Source organism: Lepisma saccharinum, chromosome 10 (assembly GCF_977018435.1).
Source record: "Lepisma saccharinum chromosome 10, izLepSacc3.1, whole genome shotgun sequence".
NCBI lineage: Eukaryota > Metazoa > Arthropoda > Insecta > Zygentoma > Lepismatidae > Lepisma > Lepisma saccharinum.
Genome location: NC_139238.1, coordinates 7,006,323 through 7,026,621, shown reverse-complemented (window position 1 = coordinate 7,026,621; position 20,299 = coordinate 7,006,323). Strand labels below are relative to the sequence as shown.

The window sequence follows — 20,299 nt, the reverse complement described above, 5'->3', positions numbered from 1 at the left end:
GTTCTTATCAAAACGGCAGTTGTGCAGGTATTGTGACGACAGTCTCTGGCTCAAAAGACTGGGCAAAGTTTTTGTTTTATATACGCTTCACGCCAATAGCACTGGACTTACAGTTTAGATTTGGATCCAAAACATCGTAAGCCAGCCTTCGTGGAGGAGTGATTACGACGCCAGGGTTCCCGAGTTCGAATCCCGGCCTTAGCATAGTCTTTCTTTGTGTGTCGTCATTATCATCCTCATTGTCGCGAGTAGCCAGAAGTGGAAGAAAAGCGACGCTAAATAACAAACCAAAACATTGTACAGTGGTGGAAAAAAGTTCTTCCCCATAAGACTTTAATGGCAGTAAATAATGCCGGAAAGGTAGGCAACACACATTGCACCTTTAGGTGATCGGGTGATTCTGTCTGTCTCAAGGACCAACTCGTCTTTTATGCAATAGCCAACAGACACAGGAAATGTAGGAAAGTCACGTGACATCAGGTGGAATGTTGTTCGTCATAAAATCGCCTTTTCTCAAGCCAGGTCGCAGAACCGACAAGAGTTATAGCCTATGTCCGAAAATGATTCCCCTAAAACTGTTGAACGAAACGCTAAAATAATTCTTGCCTTAATTACAAAGGCTACTATACTATATGTGCCGCGGTAGCTCGGTCGTTTGGGAGTTTGATTACCATGCGAGAGATCTGAGTTCGATCTCCGACTGGGGAGAATTGGAATTTTGTCCACCTGTTCAAGTGGCTCCGGCGCCCACCCAGCGTCGTATAAAGTGGGTAACTCTAGGAAACTTGTGGGGGGAAGGGGTAAAGGCGGCCAGGGGTGTGGTGCTGATCACATTATCCCCACCTTCGGCCGTAACAAGAAAGTGTGGGACCCTAACTCCGCACCCCCTACACGCCTTCATGGCTTGGTGCAAAGCACAAGGTAGCACTTTGCTCTTTCATTTACTAAACGTCCCGATTTTGTCGGAACAGAACTTTCTAATTTCTATGTGGACTTCTTCCAAGTTCCGTAGGGATGTGAATAGGCTCCAGTTTTTCTTGACACAATTCATTCATGTTATATTTCGTTATAAAAACCACGGCCGATGTCCTGTGTGTGTGTGTGGGGGGGGGGGGCTATAATTCAAACATGTGAGGTGATACTTTTCTCACTACTCCATTCTCCAATTCTTCGTATCCGAAATAACTCTCAATTCCACACACTGAAAATGTAGCATTTCCTAGATCTTAGCATGCAAATATCTAGCAACAAAGTAATGTGTAGGCACATAGTGGTTCGGATACCACTTTAAACTGTAGGTGCATTCCCGATTAGTCTTACTGTGCATAAAGTGGACTTAAGACACCAAATCAACCAACCAACACAATCCCGTTATCGTCCAGATTATTGAAACCAGAAGCTCCGTCGCGAATAACATAAGCAGGAAGACAATGTGAAATTACCCAACAGAAACAGAACCTACAACGGCTAGATTGGATTAAATCGACGATACAGCACGCGTTCTGAAATGAAGAAGAATACGAAAGTTGAAGGACCTCGATACACACACACACTTTTCCTCCCCTCAATGGTAAGATTTCTTTCTTGCAGAGAAGCCTTTAGGTAGGGATTCAAGGCCACGACGAAAAAGTGTTTACATGCAATGACGGGACCAAAACAAGGGTCTAGTTTGATATGAAAGCTGTGTTCCTCCTTATTTCGTACGTCATTGATAACAGGAACACGCCTCGTCTGCTACCCCTAGTTTCGTAGAGCAGACGCTTGTTTGCCACCCTTTGGTTCCGTGACCTTCGCTCGTAGCAAGAGTGAATGACTCACCAGATACCTGTTGTCTGTAAGCTTATGCAAGAATAGATATTTCGTTAGCGTTTGGAAGTATTGTTTCATCTGCAGTTATATCAGTTAACGTTCGAATTGTTTCCTAATGGTTAAGTTATTTATAAATTAGTTCTCGAGAGTGAGCTTTCTATCTATTTGTATGGGGGGGGGGGGGGTTATACAGCCTGCATGTATTATTTTTTTTCCTGAAACAAGAAAAAATTCCAAGACAAAAAAAGAGTCGTAGAAGAGTAGTTAACAAAAAAGAAATAAGAAAACGAAAATGTAAATGTTTATATAAATTATTGTATAGATCGAGTAAATAATATTTTCTCACGGGGCCTCCTCGATGACGTAATGATAACGTCGTCACCTTATAATCAAGGGATCCCAGGTTCGATACACGGTTGATGCACGTAGTAGTTCGTATGTCATTTTAAACTGAAGGTCCAGTCCAGATTAGCTTATCTGTGTAGAAAAAGTAAAAAAAAGAAATTGTCACAGTGTAAGAAAATTTCATGTTCAACCACATACAAAAGGAATAATTTATTCCATGTTGGAGTTCACATTTATAGCATCTAACCAACACAATTATGGATCGCAACGTATTTTCTCAGATCCATTTTAAGTATACGTGCATGATAAAATAACAGAAGTTGAGGAAAGAGAAAGCCAAGCAAAACACAGATGCCTTCTCCAGAATTTCAAATCTCGTTACTTAAGGTTCTGGGTTGAAGTCCCGGGCACGCATGACTCTCTTGTTCTTGCCCTTTTATCTGCTTTAATGTATTTAATCATAAATCGTCGTTATGGTTTACCTCCATGGGAGGAATAATGACAATAATTGCCAATACAAAGCCAATAACGAACAGAACAACAACTCAATTAGGGAGATGTCAAGAAAGAAACAAGACTTTACAATGTCTCCGTCTCTCGGTTTCTCGAATTGAAAATTGCTCTCCCGTTCTCGGTCTCGGCTAGTAACATATAGAAATCGAAAAAGTATACATATATTTCATATATCCCGGTTTTATAAGAGATTTCGTGAGATATGAAATAAGTACTCTTCGATCATGTTTATTTTTATTAGTTTTGTTACGTAACATCACTTTTCTTCCCAGCCGTGGACGACTGACCATTACATGAAATTAATGATGAAATACTCAAACACCTGTGACAAGGACGGTACTCAAACCCGGGAACTTTGGTGACGAGATCGAAGGTTGACCACTTAATGAGCTTGCCCACCGAGTCTGCTTAATGTTGCTTGTGTCAGGTAATTCGAAATAACTGTCAATATCCCACATTCATTATCATTTGTTTCATAATTTATCTTATTGATGTTATTAACCCGAAGTCGAAGAAATAGTTGAAAGGCAATAATGCAAGATTGAATGTCTATGATGTTACTTCGTGCCGAATAATATGACGTGATATTATGATATGAATATATTAATAATATAATATGCCTAGTCATTCGATTGATTGATCCCAATTGCGCACACAAAATATGGTATAATGTCCACTCCTAACCAACCACCGTGGCGGAGTGGTTAGCACAGCGCGCTACGACAGCATGGGCCCCTGGTTCGAATCTCGGCTTGGCCATGGGTGTTCTTGGTGAGTGTCCGTTAATCAATGTCATCATATCATCACTCATTACTCATCTTCATCGTCGCTATTTGCCAAAAGTGAAAGAATAGCGACACTAAATAACAAAAATCTAATCAAATGGAACATCTTCACCGATTTAATTCTATACCGTACCAAATTCCCAGTTTATTACTGCTTCTTGCTTCATTTTACAGCATCTAAATTGTTTTCCGGTTCGAAAACAAATGGAATGTTGTTTTGTGCAGTTGATTGTGCATTGTTTCGTTGTTTGGATTGTTTAATTAACGTCGCATTAATTAGTTTTAGACCAATCGTGACAGAGGGAATCGAGAGCACAAAGGAAGGGGAAAAGACAAGTTAGAGACCACGGCTCTCTTTAAAGGTAGGATTCCTTGAACACGACTGAAGTGACTGCAGAATATTATGGATAAAATTTGTTTCGCTTTTTCCTTTTATTTCTGTTTCAGTTATTTTACTTCGCTTTTCTTCTCCCACTGACGTTAATCGTGTCGGTGAGGAAGAATTATAAACTCGTGAAATGGACGATGGGACAAAATAATATATATGCCTCTCCCACGGTTCGAAACTGTAGCCACAAAATATTGTCTTATTTTTAAAATTTACGTCAAATATGGTTTCACTCGTCTCTTTCTCAAGGCGTTCCATTGCCTCTCCGATGGTGTAGTGGTAACGTCTTCGACATGTAATCAAAGGCTTCCGAATTCAATACCAGATAGAGGAACATTTGGTTCGGATCCCACTTTAATCTGTAGGTCCAGTGCATAAAGTGGACTTAAACCATTAGCGTGTGGCATGTGGCCTGTGATGAGAACCATCATTTCAGTGAACCTTCTTGACAATGACTAGTATCACTCGAAAAATATTTTCTTACGAGTAGATCTTGTTAAGAAACCAGTTGCTGAAATGTTCTTCTTGAGGCCACGTAGCACCCAGCTGTTGTTTGTTGTTGCTGGGGCATGAGTCATGTGACTCATGCTATCAATGCTCAATCCTTCCCGAGAACTCAGATCCACCAGACAAACTTAAGCGAATAATTTGTTATTTGGGTTGCATAAACAACAGGGTTTAAGACGTTACGAAATTCTAGGTACCGTGGCCCAGATAATTCTTTCTCCGACTGTACAATGTGCTTCCACCAGGGATCGAACCCGTTACCATTACGCCATCGAGTGCGGGGCCCTTCGTTTCGATTGATTGCTTTATTTTACTTCGCCTTTGTGCCACTTTTGGCTAATTTGCGAAGATGGGGATGAGTGATGATATGATGAAATTGACGAATTGACACTCGCAATCATCCATGCCCAGGCCTGGATTCGAACACGGGACCCCTTGCGTTGAAGCGCAATGTGCTAACCACTCCGCCACGGGGGCCGGCGCTTCGTTTCGCGTCTCGACGTATATAGTATCTGCAACTTTACAGCCTGCCACCGCATAAACCATTTTCCCATGACGCTTCGTTTGGACGCTTAATTTTATACTGAATACTAGCCTATGTGCAGCAGAGGATTGAATTGCTACTGAAGTCCAGACTGAAATAATATAGCTCAATCCTTTCCGACCCCAAACGAAGGCTGGGAGCACAGTGTTGTCCGTTCACAGTTGAGCCAAGAATGTCGGGGCGAACAGAGGTATTTATCTACACCTATTGCTAAACTGTTTCGGCTGTTAAGTTTGGCAATGCAGTAAAAAATAAAAGCAAATCGTATCCGTGGTAACGAACCTAGAGAAGTGACAATGTTCATTGACAGCTCGGAACTCTAGTTATTCGACAATTAATGAACTGACATTGTAGTTGTTATAAACGAAATATTTGACAGAAATAACTCCTCAACTATCACACGGCAGCTCCGCAATGGCATAATGGTAGCATCGTCGTCTTGTAATCCACAGGTCCCAGGTTCAATACCCAGTGGAGGCATATGGTGGTTCGGATACCACTTTAAACTGCAGGCCCAGTTTAAATTAGCCTCTGCATAAAGTGAGCTTCAAACAAAGTCAATTCTCATACCTAGAACGAAACAGAGGCACGGTTTAGTCTCGTCAAGTCTCGTGCCGCTCTCTGCTCGAATATTTTACGAGGTCCCCGTTCTCGGTATCAACCTTCGCTACTGGGAAGGACAAGGAACTTTCCCTCTGCTCCTGGAACATCTCTGGTAGAACGAAGGTGCACGGGTTTAATTCCATGGTGGAGTGGGATGAGGCTAAGCAGATAGGAAGGGAGAAGAGAATGCTAGTGAAAAAATGGAAGGAGGCCAAGGAAATAGAGAAGAAAGGTGAAGAAGACACAATGAACTGGAATGGGGGACTGAAGTTGAACAAAGAATAGAAGAAGGTGTTAGAAAGAGTGGAAAGGACAAGAGAGAAAGAGGAGAAGGAGGAAGAAGAATGAAGGAAATGGAGCGTGAGAGTCCAACCACATTCTCTTTCAGGTGAAAGTACAGTTGACAAGGGAGAGTCACCTGCTAGATTGTTCCAGAACTACTTTCTAATAGGCTGTAGGGGAGTATTTTTGTGTATATATATATCGTCCTGTTTTTGTACCTTGTTACATTTGTACTTGGTACAGAGTCTGAAGAAGACTTTGCTAGAAGGTTGAAACGTTACGTTTAGTTTATGTTTTATAATAAAATAAATTTCTAGCTTGGTCAGCGTATTAAGTTTTTCATTAATACAGAGACTGTCCTAATTAAATCTTACCTCTAACGTCCCTTCATAGAAGATTGGTCATCGTCTTCCATTGCGTTTGATGGTTATGAGACTGGAAGGTAAATCCAAACGTTAAAAGTGAGGCGGTATTTATCTTTAAAAGGCCTACCGTGTACTTCTTCACATCTCGTCGCCAAAATAGAATGCGATTGGCGATCTATGCGACACAAATAACAAATTACCCGCCTGTTTTTCGCGGAAGTTCATCACGGTTGCCTAAAAGCGGGAACTTAGAGCAATTTGGTTCAGGTTAGGATGGTGCACCTCTTGTCGAAATCCAATTCGACGACATTAAAAACGTTTCCACGCTCCACTTTTTTTCTTAACCTTATGGTCAAGCGGGGCCGGGGGTTCTTCGGCATCGTAAAAGTAAATCTGTGGGCCCTAAGCGGGGCCCAGAAGAGGCAATATATAAAGATTGGGCCGGCAAGGAAATGGCCGACCGGAATGGAGATTGAGGAATTTTTAATGGCCGTCCGGATGTTCTCCGGTGGGACCAGATATGTGTTCTGTCATGCTGACGTCACGCTTTCAAGCACGAGCGATTCAATTCCACCCCCACCCCCTCTCTTCTCAGTCTCTTCATCCTCCCTCCTCGCCCCTCCAGCATCTCTCTCCTGCACAAGCCCCTTAGCCTCAGTGCACGATCGGACTGAAATATTGAGCAAGGATGAAGCGAACTCCAGAATCAATAATTCACCGCCCTGGTGATTTAGAGAAGAGGTCCGGCCAAATGCAGGGAGTATCAACCGTTTCGGGAATGGATGGGTGTCGGCAGAATGGTGGTGGTGGTGGGGGATGTTGGACTCTCATCCTTGTCTCTCCGTGAGCTGAAGGGGTTAAGGTCTCCAATTTCACCTCATGATGGGCAAGGAATTCCTCTACGTTCCTAAAGCACATCCGATTCCAAGGAAACTCCTTCATCGAGCGGCTTTCTTTTTTTTTCGTGCAGCTTGTCCAGCGCGTGGAATGTGTTCAGCTTCCACGCGACCAATGCCCAATCACTATTGTACACCCACGAGAAAAGTTAAGCCTAGTGCAAAAGTATTTCAGTGTGAGAAAGCCAATTAAATTAGAATAAATCGATGTATCATGATATACTCTCAACCCTCAACGCACAACGGATTTGCACATTGCATATCATCAAGGATATATTCTGATTCCTGCCAAGATAGAGGGGTTTTCTCTAATGTTAATATTTAGGAAATAAAGGATGTTACTTTGAACAGTTTCGACTTGGGAATGAGGAAGAACGTCTACGTCTTATCTTAGTCTCATCTTGAGTCTAGAAATAATATGAATGAAAATATACCGATTAAAGCCAAACAAATAATATGACAACAAATGGTGTAGAATGAGAGAAAATGAAAATAGTGATGAATAATTTGCCTACTATTATCTTTGCTGTTGGCTGTACAAGTTAAGTCCAGGGCTATCGTTGATCTAAGTAACGCCAGGATTCGAACGCTTTACCCTGACATGGCAGCGCGCTGTGCTAACCACTCCGCCACGGAGGACGGCTATAATTTTATTTGTTTGTTTTTATAACGTGTCTGTGTGCCCAGAGAACACACGCGCAACACATCTGCAAATTCTGGGGCCAGAGATCGCAAAGGTTGTATACGGATTGGAGGAGGAAGAATGTAAACACAGCAGAAGGGGAGAGGAGAGAAGACGACCACGGAAAACGACTTGGCGACACGAATCAGGACCCTCCCATGCAAACTGACAGCAGCCTCTCCACCGGAAATGATGTCTATGGCGGAAGTAGGGCGCTGGGATTTATTTTGACATAGCACGCATGGAGGCACTTCTCCTCGTCTTCTTACCCCAGCAGACAAGGTGTGGAGATACCCGAACTCTTCGTTCCTGAGTATCTGGAGCTGATATGGGTGTCGCGAAGGGACAGGAACGGCCGTTTTCTCAAGAAGGGGAAAAATCTCGGATGTCACGTGCAACGTGTCATCCTGAGGGGTGATAAGCGAATGCAATATAAAAGAGAAGATAGGGAAACAGAAACGAGCTTGCAGAAAAACATCAGAGGAAGAAAAACAAAGGAACGTAAAGGATTAGCTAAGTCCAAAAGTAGACAAGAAGAAGAAAGGAACTTAGCTGCAGTTGAGATAATGGGGTCAAGAGAGGAATGATTACTGGAAGAAAACAATGGAAGATTAAGAGAAATCGAACTGAGGGAATAGATACATCATCCCTGTAGTCAGGGAATCAAAAATGAGAATAGCAATGGTAAAAGAAGCTCTTAACGTGAAGATAGGGAAACGAACGAGCATGTTCAACATGTCAAGAAAACATCATAGGAAACAAGCAAAGGAACATAAAGGATTAGCTAAGTCCAAAAGTAGACAAGAAGAAGAATGAATAAACAGCTGCAGTTGAGATAATGAGGTCAATAAGGCAATCATTACTGGAAGAAAACCAAGGTAGATAAATGAGAAATCGAGCTGATCATAACCAGTGACATGAGGTGCAGTGAGGGAATCAAAAGTGATAATAGCAATGGTAAAGGAAGCTCGTAAAAAGAGGAAGCGTTGGAACAATATATTGAGGAAGATGCTAGTGAAGTGCTTTGTGAGTAGTGTGGCAGTGTGTGGAGCAGAAACCTGGACATTGAGGAAAATGGACTAGAAGCTTTAGAAATGTGGTCATGACGAAGAATGGACGGTGTGGAATGACAGACAAAGTAAGAACAAACACTATCCTGAAACAAGTTGACGCAAAATAGGATCACTTTCATTGACCAATAGGAGAAGAAGTTTGTTGGGTACACCCTGGCTAAGAAGGAACTGTCTGCTACAAGATGCACAAGAAGAAATGTTTTAGAGAAGTGTGCTGATGGATGGCAATAAACAAAGTACTGCAGGAAAGATCGGAAGAATTAGAGGTTGCAGTGGAAAGTCTGCTTATTGGACAGTCCAGCCCAATTTACCGTCAGGCCATATATATATGTGCAATAAGTAAGAATTGTTGAGGCAAACCAGGTCAAATTTTCAGAATACGCCTCTGTAACTTGAAAGTCAAATTCTACCACCGGCACCAGTAGACTCCTTAGCAATTCTGTATATTGCTTTTACCTTCAGACAGGAAATGAAGTGTCTACATTCTCTGGAGTAAATGCTTTACGTCCTTACGTAGGAAGTGCATGTCTTTTACGTAGCCGAGCTATTTCCGTGTGTTTGGGAGGGAAGGTATCTGTGTGTTGCGTGCGGCAGAGACAGACTGGTGGCAGGTCTGACATGGGGGGAGTGTCCGGAATTCAATTAGGGAGGAACGGAGTGGCTGAGGGGTGGAGCTGGCTTTCTGGGGTGGTTAGATGGGGGACGAAAGGGCAGAAGAAATTAAGCACACACTCCCTGCGATGCAAACATTTGACAACAGCGTTTTGGTGTCTTCAAGGCAGCAATGGAGGGAGGCATTTGAGGCTGTGCCGCCTTCATATAACAAGGCCAGTGTTTATTTACATGCAGCGTCATCACTGGGAGGCCACGAATTGCAACACATTTTAGTTGGTCCACATGCAAAAGAACTTGCGCAGATTCGCATGTCCTGTGCACCGTACTCGCGCGAGGAAGGGAGGGTAGAATGGAGCAGGCTTCCTTATGAGTTGAATGGATGGAGGGGAAGATGCGCGAAGGTTTTGTTTCTGGTCGCTCTATACCAGCATCACAGTCACAAATGTAAATTGCCATGGTCTGAACTCAGTATGTTTACAGTCTGTCTCGGGAATATGTGGAGCAGGGTCCCACATATCGGTAGAGAAAGGGAGAAATCAAGTGAGCGGAGCGAAGCAGTGCTCGCTGCTGCAAACGGCTGGCAGCTGCAGCCGCGCTTCCCCCTCCATGTACTCCCCTCCCCTCTAACTCGTTAATTGGTTGAGACATCTCTAGTCACTACTTCCACAGAGACTTGTTTCCGCTCGCTCCAAGGATTCCCTGGACAGAGGATAGTGTTGGTGGATGAAGTGATTAATAATAGCAATGTACTGATACTGTGTTGCTACCCAGTATCTACCTATGATGATGTTGCATGTAGTCAGAAGAGTCTGCACGGGCATTATTATAAGACAGCATAGGTTGAGAGGGTTCAGAACAGCGGCGTATACAAGGGGGGTTCGTGGGAGTCACAACCCATCCCCCTTTGGCCCAGTATACCTAGAAAAGGAAACATCAAGAGCATGAAAGCTGTCAAAATGTGGAAGGACTAGTTAAAAAAAAGTAAACCCTTTTGAAAATCTTGGGCACTCCACAGGTGCAGAACACATGTCAAGTCACGCATAGCACATGGAACTCCCATTGATTGATTGATTGATTTGGTGTTTTAAGTCCACTTTATGCACAGTAAGGCTAATCGGGACTGGGCCTACAGTTTAAAGTGAGATCCGAATCACTTGTGCCTCTACAACGTATCGAACACGGGACCCCTTAAGTACAAGGCGACGACGCTACCACTGCGCCATGGGGGAGGCCAAGAACGCCCATTGAATTTAAGTCGATAGATAGATGGAAAGCTTGTGTTGTTGCAGCAATAAACCGTCTGTTGTGGGAATGCCAGAAAGCCTGGTATTTAGCTAGTGCATAAAAATAATGAGACCACTCTTGTCCCTTTTAACGATGTCGCACCGTGGCGTCCATGTTGACAAAAAGGATGTATCTCGGAAATTGTAAGCGGTTAAAGTTCAAAGTTTACACAGAAAAACGCGATGCTTATTTGTGATTACTGAAGTGAAGATTTGAAGATGATTCACAGACACGGTTCAACTTCACGGGATGCAAACAACCCACATGTTGACGGTTGGAGCAAAACAGGCCTACGACGGGAAATGACGCATCAAGCGCCGAGCGGGCTCTCACTTTATCGTTTGCGAGGACCCTTCGCGTCCTTGAAGCTCAAACCAAGCCGCAATTTGTTCAACCAGCCCCCCCCCCCCCCACACACACACACCTCATTCTCCACTTTATTTTATCTCCTTTCCGGGTGTTCCAGAAATAGCAAATAATTTTCCTGGGGACATCCGTGATGTGATGGAGTGACGTCACACTTTTTCCAATTGTCCCATTAGGATTTCCTTTCTCATTTCTGGAAAAAAGTGGTGCAACAGATTGGTGTGTGTGGCTTGGTGCTCTTAGCTCGGTGCTGGGCAGGGTATCTCTTCATAAATTTCATGATTCATCCTCATCGTCGCGAGCCCGAACGTTCCAGAAGAGATGCAGAAGCGATGACCGAGCAGTAGTGTTCGCTTCCCAGACTTGTCGATTTGTTCTGAAAGTTTGGCCGTACAGGCAGAAATAAAATGATCTTTGTTTATGATACGGTAGAACAAGACACTCCATAATTTACTCGGAATAGATCCAAACCTTGCAATACCCATTCAGATTTTGTTCGGTGGACTGAAATTACGAACCTCTTTCAAGTTTTTTTTCAGTTCTACCTTCACTACAAAAATGAACATAATATTTACACTTGTTACCACTTCTGAAGTCAAAGGTTGTTTTTTCGATTCCTGGGTACAACTTGTCGCGACTCATTTTTTGTTCCATCAATGACACGATTAAACCAAGTGGTGAAAAAGTGAGTTAAAATTACCAGAAGAATGTGATTAGGGAGGAAATTAATATACCCCTATATGTACATAAAAGAGCGTTTAAATATACATTTTTCTTGCGGAAGGGGACACAGTAGGGAAGTGAATGAATGACAGGGTCGGGGCATCCGCCAGCCTTGCCCCCTTTCTGCTGTAATGAATGTAAATTACAAATTAGAAGTAGGGTATCATGAAGTCATGGCATGACAGAGGTTCTACGTTCGAACACGGGGTAAAACATTGTTGTTGTTTTGTCTTTGTATTTCGTATTTTTTGTTACTTTCTTTTCTGTTACTCTTGGCAAGTCGTGACGATGAGCGATGATTAGATGGAATTGGTGAAGGACGAGGACTCGATCGTTGGCGAGATCGAAAGAGGCCCACTTATTCCACTGGGCCACCCAACCAAGGCTGGTTGTTTTGTCGTCGGTTCTCAAGTTCATTCCGGATAAACTGGTATGGTAAAATTAGCCTCCTGAGGGTCTGCGTCTTGTAATCAAAGAGTCCCGGTTTCGTTACAAGGTGGAGCCACATGGTGATTCTGTTCCTACTTTAAACTGTAGATCTAGTCCCGATTTGCCTGTCTACGTTAAAATAAATATAAAACAAAACTTTATTGTAATAAAAATAATAATTGGTCTTCTTATGATGTGACTGAGACTGGGCTAAGATATCATGGCACATGCGCAGACGGTCACGAGTCATGCGCAGAAAGATACATCCATGCGCAGAAGGTCACAGCGCATGCCTTGGTTTATCCTCGCTAGCCAGGGTAAATGCAGAGATTTTTACGAACGCATGAGAACTCTTTATCAGCCTATCCCTCGCCATAGGGACCGCGCACTCAGTCCGTAAGCGATTTACTTTGTGGAATGATGTTTTCCTTAAATGACCACGCAGGGAATCGCCCTACCAGAAAATTAACGCGCAAAGGACGGATCTCATTTCGCAACACTCCTGTTTGTGCAGCGCTCGTACAAAGAGAGTTCGACTGAGATGGATAGAGAGGGTGCGGGGGGAGGAGTGGGATAGGACGGGATTAATCGCATTAGATCTCTTCTTCCAGCCTCTCTCACAGGAACCGGAATGATTCACGTGCAAGAGGACCTGACGTCACTCTTTTCCCCGGCATAAGTACATTTGGACTGTACTTTTTTTTTTTTTTTTTTTACTTTCCGGTCCGGTGATCCCCCAAGGTACCGATTTTACGATTCGTCCTCTCCGGGACGGAGTCACCTTGATTCGGATTGGTTGCTCCGTTGCCGGGAATCCCCGCTAATAGGACAAGAGGATGCATCGAAAGGGTTAGCAAGGGGTCGCCCTGCGGCTCAAAGCGGATTAAGTTCACTTGTCGTGTGCTTATTATTTGGGGGACCTGTGCAAGTAAATTGAAATTTCGACTTCGATTGACACACACACACACAGTGAGACAGACGGACAGAGGGTACCCCATTGGGAGATAAAAGTTCGAAATCAAAATTTCTTGGGTGAATTTGTTCCTTGAAATTATATAAAATTCAGAATGCACATATATTTTTCTAAAATATGTGCAAAAGAATTATTTCAAAGAGTGGGAGGGGCGAATCAGAATATTTCCTTAGTAATTAATGTACTTTGACCAATTTCAAGTTAATTTTGCTACCAGGTGCACCTTATTCAATCCATTATACTTATACTTATCAATAAAATGTATTATTTTATTATTGTATAATCTTTATATTATCTTTAGTGTATTATCATTATCAATGTTTTTTTTCTGTTTTTATACATTTATTGCATCTTTGACAAGGGTTGGTTGTAGATGAAGAAAAGAAAGATTGGTTGATTTGGTTTATTTTACTTCACTTTTCAGCCACTTTTGGCTAATCGTGAAGATGAGGATGAATGATGATATGAAGGGACACTCACAAAGAACACTCATGCCTAAGCTGGGTTTCGAACCGGGGGCCCCTGACGTCGTACCGCGCTGTACTAACCACTCCGCATCGGAGGTCGGCAAAAGGAAGAATTTAAGTTCAGTAAAGCCGAAAAAAGGGAACTTCAGTAATAGGATGACAGTAGGCACGCTGTCTTAATTAAATTATGGGGATTATGACAATCTGGAGGAGGGGTAATGGGCCAATGACCTTGGTGGGCTTCATCACTCCCTGCACACACAACGCATGTTTTATTCGCTTTTCAATGAACAATTTAATTCTGAATGTTTAAGTTGTATTTTTGTTTTTAAAAATATTCGCGTTCTTGTTCCTCAATACGCAGAATCCAAAATGTGTCAGTTGGTCCAAATATGTTGACTCCAGCAACACATTTAGTGCATAGAGACTGCTAATTATGTACTTTTGGTGGAATTGAAGACTGGAACAAAATGATCTTTATTTAGGCTGGTGTGTTTCGACCTCATTAATTGATTAAATGAGGTGATTTTACGACGCTTTTCTGCCACCTTTGGTATGACAATGAGTGTTGATGAAATGATGAAGGGACACTTATGCCAAAACCGGGATTCGAACCCGAGATCCCTGGCGCATGTTAACACTCTGCCATGAACATCGGCCATCTCGGATCAAAATGTTACCACTTCATTTGATTGTTTTCTTGTGACGCAAGTAATTATCAGTTGTATGATATTATGACCATCCTTTCATATACTTTTCTGAGTATGCCTTTTAAAAGGAAGGAGTGCAATTTGAACAATGCTTGTAGTGTTGGTGTCCTGTTTCGGACATCAAAGTCAGCTTAGTGATGAAACCGTGCTATGGATATAAATACTGGAGCTCTAAATCCAATGGGCAAGTCAAAATTGAGAGTGTGTATCCAACAAGCCTGCTTATATTCCTCTATTCCTGCTAAAAGTCCTCTTTCGCTAACGCTGGACACCTCCAGACGAAAATATATTTCCATAACGAATCAGGAATGCCAGGCACGGCAAACGCATAATTTCCTCCAACTCCTCACGCATTTCATATTTCATTCCCTCCACGAAAGAACGCCTGGAGAAATTTATACGTACGGCTCGACCTTTCCTTAACAGCACCCCCCCCCCTCAAAAAAACCTAACCTCCATCGCTTTCCGTTCACGACCAAGAGAAATAAAAGTTGCAAGCCGCATTCGTAGTCGTCTGCGGGTTTTAACACACGGGCTTATACCACGGACAAAATCTACACACAAATTTAATTCCAATCGCATAATGCGGTAAACGCGTTAGCATCTTGATCGGCAAACAGGGTCTCCTTCGTGGTGGAATACAGATGAGTTGTCGGTAGGAATCCATAAAACAAGGGGTTGAAGGAAAAAGCGCGTCGCGTGTTTCGTAACGGTTGGAGGGTTGTGGATCGGTGGGTGGGTTTTGGGGCGGGCGTTTTGGGTATTCCACGGGCATGTTGGAATTGCTGAGGAGCGGAATATCAATGTCCGTCTCCGAGGTTCTGAACGGAAATAAAGCAGGATGCACCTCTGCTGGAAGATGGTGACTCCTTTGGAATGGTTTTCCTGGAGTGTGGCTTGAAAATGGTCTTCCTCTTTTTGTCTCCAGAAATCGACAAGTTTCTATCTTTGCATCGGATCTTTTTACATGTTAGTACAGCGGTGGGAATTTAGGAAAGGGCGGAAATGACGAGTCGATTTCTGGAGATTGTAAACTTTCGAGAGTTTGACGTCATAGTCTTCAAGGAATGAAACTTACCAGAGCTATTGACACTCCAATCTTCAAGGGCTGGAGTTTCCAGAATAAGTGACACACTTTTCTTCAGCAAATTAAGCATTCCAGAGCTAAGAACTTTCATTTGTAGCAAATTAAGCTTTCAGGTGCTACTGGCACACCCATTTTCGGGGAGTGAAGCTTTTCAGAGCTGTTGACACTCCTGTCTTCAGGTAAGAGTTATTGACTCTCTCATATTCAAGAATTGGAGTTTCCCTAGCAAGTGACATTTTTCGTCAGCCATTGAAACTTTACATAGCTAATGACACTATTTTCTTCAGTAAACGAAGCTTTCTAGAGCTATTGACACTCCCATCTTAATTGAATGAAGCTTTCCAGAGCTATTGTCACTCCTAATGAAGCTTTCCAGAGATGTTAACTCTCCCATTTTCATTGAATGAAGCTTTCTAGAAATATGACACTCCCATCTTCATTGTATGAAGCTTTCCAGAACTATTGACTCTCCCAATGAAGCTTTCCAGAGCTATTGACACTCCCAATGAAGCTTTTCAGAGATATTGACACTCCCGATGAAGCTTTCTACAGCTGTTGACACTCAGTTTCTGGTAATGAATCTCTCTAGAGCCAATGACACTAATTTTTTCAGTAAATGAAACTTTCCAGAGTTACTGTTACACCCATTTTTAGGCAGTGAAGGTTTATAGATCTAATGACACTCCCATCTTCATTGAATGAATTTCTCCAGAGCCACTGGCACACCCATCTTCAAGGAGTGAAGTCTTATAGAGCTAGTGACACTCTTTTCTTCACTAAATGAAACTTTCCAAAGCAAATTACGCTCTATTCTTCAGTGAGGGAAACTTTTCAGAGCTAATGCTAGATCACCACGTCATCCACATAAAGTATATGCAGTTGCTACGAGGAAAATGCGTTAATATCACTAATACTACTATAATGAAGCCGACCAACGTGTAGATTCGATGTGTTAGACGGTGCAGGAACAAAGCAGGGGTAGTTACCGTGGACATCTGCAGTAGCTAGCTGCCGGTGGTGGCGAACCCCTATTCAACCCTCTGTGTAACGTGAGTTCCAATTCGATGGCTCTCCCAAAATATCCCTTCTCTTTCCTGAGCCTTCTGTTCCCCCTTTTCCTGTATGAAGCCACTAATTGAGTTCCTGGAGTTTTGGGAAGGAGGCTGGGCCCTCCATCTCGAAGTTACCCGCTCGGCTGGCTGCAGCATTGCCGAGCTCAGCTCGAGTCAGTGTTGCCAGTCGATAATCACACTTATATCATGGTTCACGCATAATCAGCGAAAATTACATATTCCTAAAGTCTCACGCTTTATTTAACGAGTTGTGCATGTACATGGTAGCTTTGAAACTGCACTAGTGTGGAAAATACATGATAATTTGGCTAGAGAGCAATATGAAGAAATATGCAAGACACGGTGCCAGCAAATTATGAGTCGGGTGGGCCAGTTTTCTGGGAGACCAGTGTAATTTAATACTACACCTAAATACTGTACAAATGATTTTTATTTTTCGATAAAACAGAATTTATTTATCTATTATTCTTATTTGCTTGTTGGCCGGTAAGTACAGCCCCCCCTCCCCCCACGTTCTCTGACACCTTCACTGGTATGAGATTATTGGTCTATAACTGCTAGTGTGAGTATTACATATTTTGTTCTTTTCCGGGGAGTCTATCCATTGTCGTTTTGAGGCGTAAACAGGAAAGCATATACAGTAGAACGTCGTTTATCCGCACCTCAAGTATCCGCACACTCAAAAGAGTAAGATTCAGTTTTGAACAAATTTAAGCAATTACTTCAATTGTACATTAGATCTAGATGTGTTTTAGATTTTTAACACAGGTACAGTTCTGTACGTATATTACGAGTGTTTTCTCATTTTCTCATGTCTTTTGTTTTCTTGTACTGTATACGTATGTAGTACTGTGTACTGTATGTATAAAATAAACCTGTACTGTGCGTGCTTTTCTTTGTTAAATAAACACATGTTTATCCGCAAAAATCGTTATCCGCATAACCTTCGGTCCCAATTAATGCGGATAAACGACGTTCTACTGTATTTGAAACGAAATCCTTTTGGTAGGGACATATAAATGCACAGTATTGTTGTTGGTATTATTAACGTAAATACTCACGGGCAAATGTTAAAATTAATATAAACATTATCTTTTGCATTATTACCTCGCATATTTATACTCCCCCGTAGCTCTATAGGTGGGTTTCTTATGACGTCAGCATGCGCATAGCCGCCATGTTTGCGGTCAATTTTATTTGTTGTTTGCAAGGAAAGATCCACCACGATGCGTTCGGTTACCTCTGCACCAACTGCACATTTTGTTTTAAATCACGCATTCCTGTGTTATTATCTCCGACCGCTCGCTTGAATTCCGTATGCTTACGAGAACTAGCCTCAATCATGACTGCTCGAAGCCTCAATGCAACAGTTTGTAACGTAGGTAAAACACACCTATTGAATTTTCATTGTTTTTACAACTAGCTAATTCCAATTTGCAATACATATATACAAGGAAAGGAAGAGTCAAATAAAAAAACGTTAATTTGTTTTTGTTTTTCATCTCATAGATTTCTGCGCACAGGATTTGCACAAACTTGCCGTATTTTAGGACAGATTCATTGCTGGTCTACATATATTTTCAAGCCTGAATTATTGCCTATGCACCTCAAGAACAACAATCTTTGGAATGGCCGTGCAGTCACTTAAGACTGTAGGGCCCAGACTTTTAGGATTTTATAGACATCATTTTAGGCTTTATAAAAATATCATTTAGCCCTTTCTAGGATTTTTTACCTACTCGAATTTTCATTGAGAATGTAGAGAATACGTTTTCATATTGCCATACAGTTAACAATGTGTTCACTCTGATGAAACAAAACAAGGTCACAGCATTTTTTGATTTTTTTTACATTTATTTAGCTGAAAAGTTTAATTTAGCCTTTTTTAGAATCTTAACTCCTTTTAGCCGCTTATAGGACCTATAGGATTCATGTATTTCATTAAGAAATTGCTAAAACGAAAATATATTAGAATAGTGACGTTACTAAGTAAGGAATAAAATAGGTTAAAACCTGAAAATCCGGGCCCTACTTATGAGTCACTGCGAATGCCTTTCCACCCATCTGCCTGTGAACTGTGCCTCCTCCATTCGTAAACTTGCCGGTGTGGTAAGCATGCACAGAGACAGTGGCGGCGATTGGGTTCCAAAACCGGAGGTGCAAAGACAGTATATTTCCTTTTGTAGATAAGGTTTAGCATGGTGCGGGGGCAAAAGTGGCGAAAACCGGGGGAACAACTGCCCCCCGCCCCCCTAATCGCCGCCACTGCGCAGATATATTGAATTTTCATTTTCCAGATAATTTCTATAAGTTTATGCTTCCAGAGGGCAAGAAACCACTCCTCATTCACTAGTGCAAATATGCAGAGTAGGCACCATCTCAAAAATAATTATACATGAACTACTTGTTGGGCGGAAGTTAGAATTTAGAATTCTACTTAGATGCTGTACTACTTTTTTTAAAACACAGGACCACGTTTCTTAATATTCCTCCATAGAAAACATGAACAGTAAAAAAGGTTGAGGAAGAACTGGCTGTTGCAGAAAATTGCCAAAAGATGGCTCTGGTTAATAAAATACTGTCAAATTTCTCTAAGAAGTTCATGGTAGTCGCAATGCATTTACCAATAAAATTTTAATAAGCTTTATTTAGATTAATAATCGGCTTAAAGATCCGCTTTCAACTGGAACGTGAGAGGAAATCCATAATCTAAAACTCGAAGTTCTCTTCTTTGTTTTCTAATACTCTCACATCATTTTGACAGAATTGAAATAAATGTGGATCTTTTGATCTGGATCAGTGATGGGTTAGTTCGTATGAATTTTCCAGCCTGATCAATACCAGTGCGTAGTTAGAGATCGGTCAGTTCATTGAACTCTCCAGCCTAATTATTGCCTATTTTTGTGGGAGCAGGAAAAGGTTTATTATCCATTTTGCCGTGAATCATGTCACTCAACAGGTCGCTAGGTGCCGTGGATTGCTGCGAGTTGATAGCTTCCTGGAGATGAGGCCTTGCTCGAAAAGGTTTATTATCCAAATGTGGATCTTTTACAAAATTACTCAATCAGGCATTTTCCCATTCTCTGGCGCTTTTACATATCGTATTAATTTATTTTGAGCCAAAAGTAATAAACAGTGCCGGCTATATTAACAATGATTGCAGTGATGAGTTTTTGAAAGCACAGAAATGATGTTTGCTTCATGAGCAAGTTTCTATCCGAAAATCTAACGAATTTTGTTGGAAATGTGACTATTATTTTATAGAAATGATATCGAGACAAGACGAGACTTTGGCAGTCTCGATTTATAAACATCTGCTTCTTTCTCACCTCGATTTACAGATATTCGTCTCGTACCAAGTCTCGGGACACTAAAACGTTGCTTCAAAAATGATTGGGCTTCTCAAAGTTCGAATCCCTGTTGAGGCACATGCAGAGTGGTTCGATATTTCACTTCAAGCTGTATGGCCAACTTATCTCAAGCATTAAACCTAGCTCCAGTGTGGTCCATGGCTTGTCCCGCTCAGTTCTCTAGAATCGATTCAGCCTTTCACTTTTTCCTAGCTATAGTTCGTTAAAGGGTTCCTTCATTGCGCAATTTTTCATCTCCGCATCTGTTTATCTTTTCTAAACTTGCAGACTGCATACCAGCGCCGTTTGCAGAATGATTTCAGTTATTTGTACAAAATTGTCAATGGCAAAATCCTCTGCAGCATACTCCTTGACGAATTACACTTTCGAGTACCGATGCTGACAACACGTAACACAAGCTTAAGGAAAA

At 42.0% G+C, this 20,299-nt stretch overlaps 1 protein-coding gene across 1 annotated transcript in view; it reads left to right on the top strand.

Moving 5' to 3' along the window:
* The window catches only part of LOC145993741 (teneurin-m-like), a 540,838-nt gene that overhangs the window by 117,413 nt on the left and 403,126 nt on the right, over positions 1–20,299 (top strand). The window lies entirely within an intron of this gene.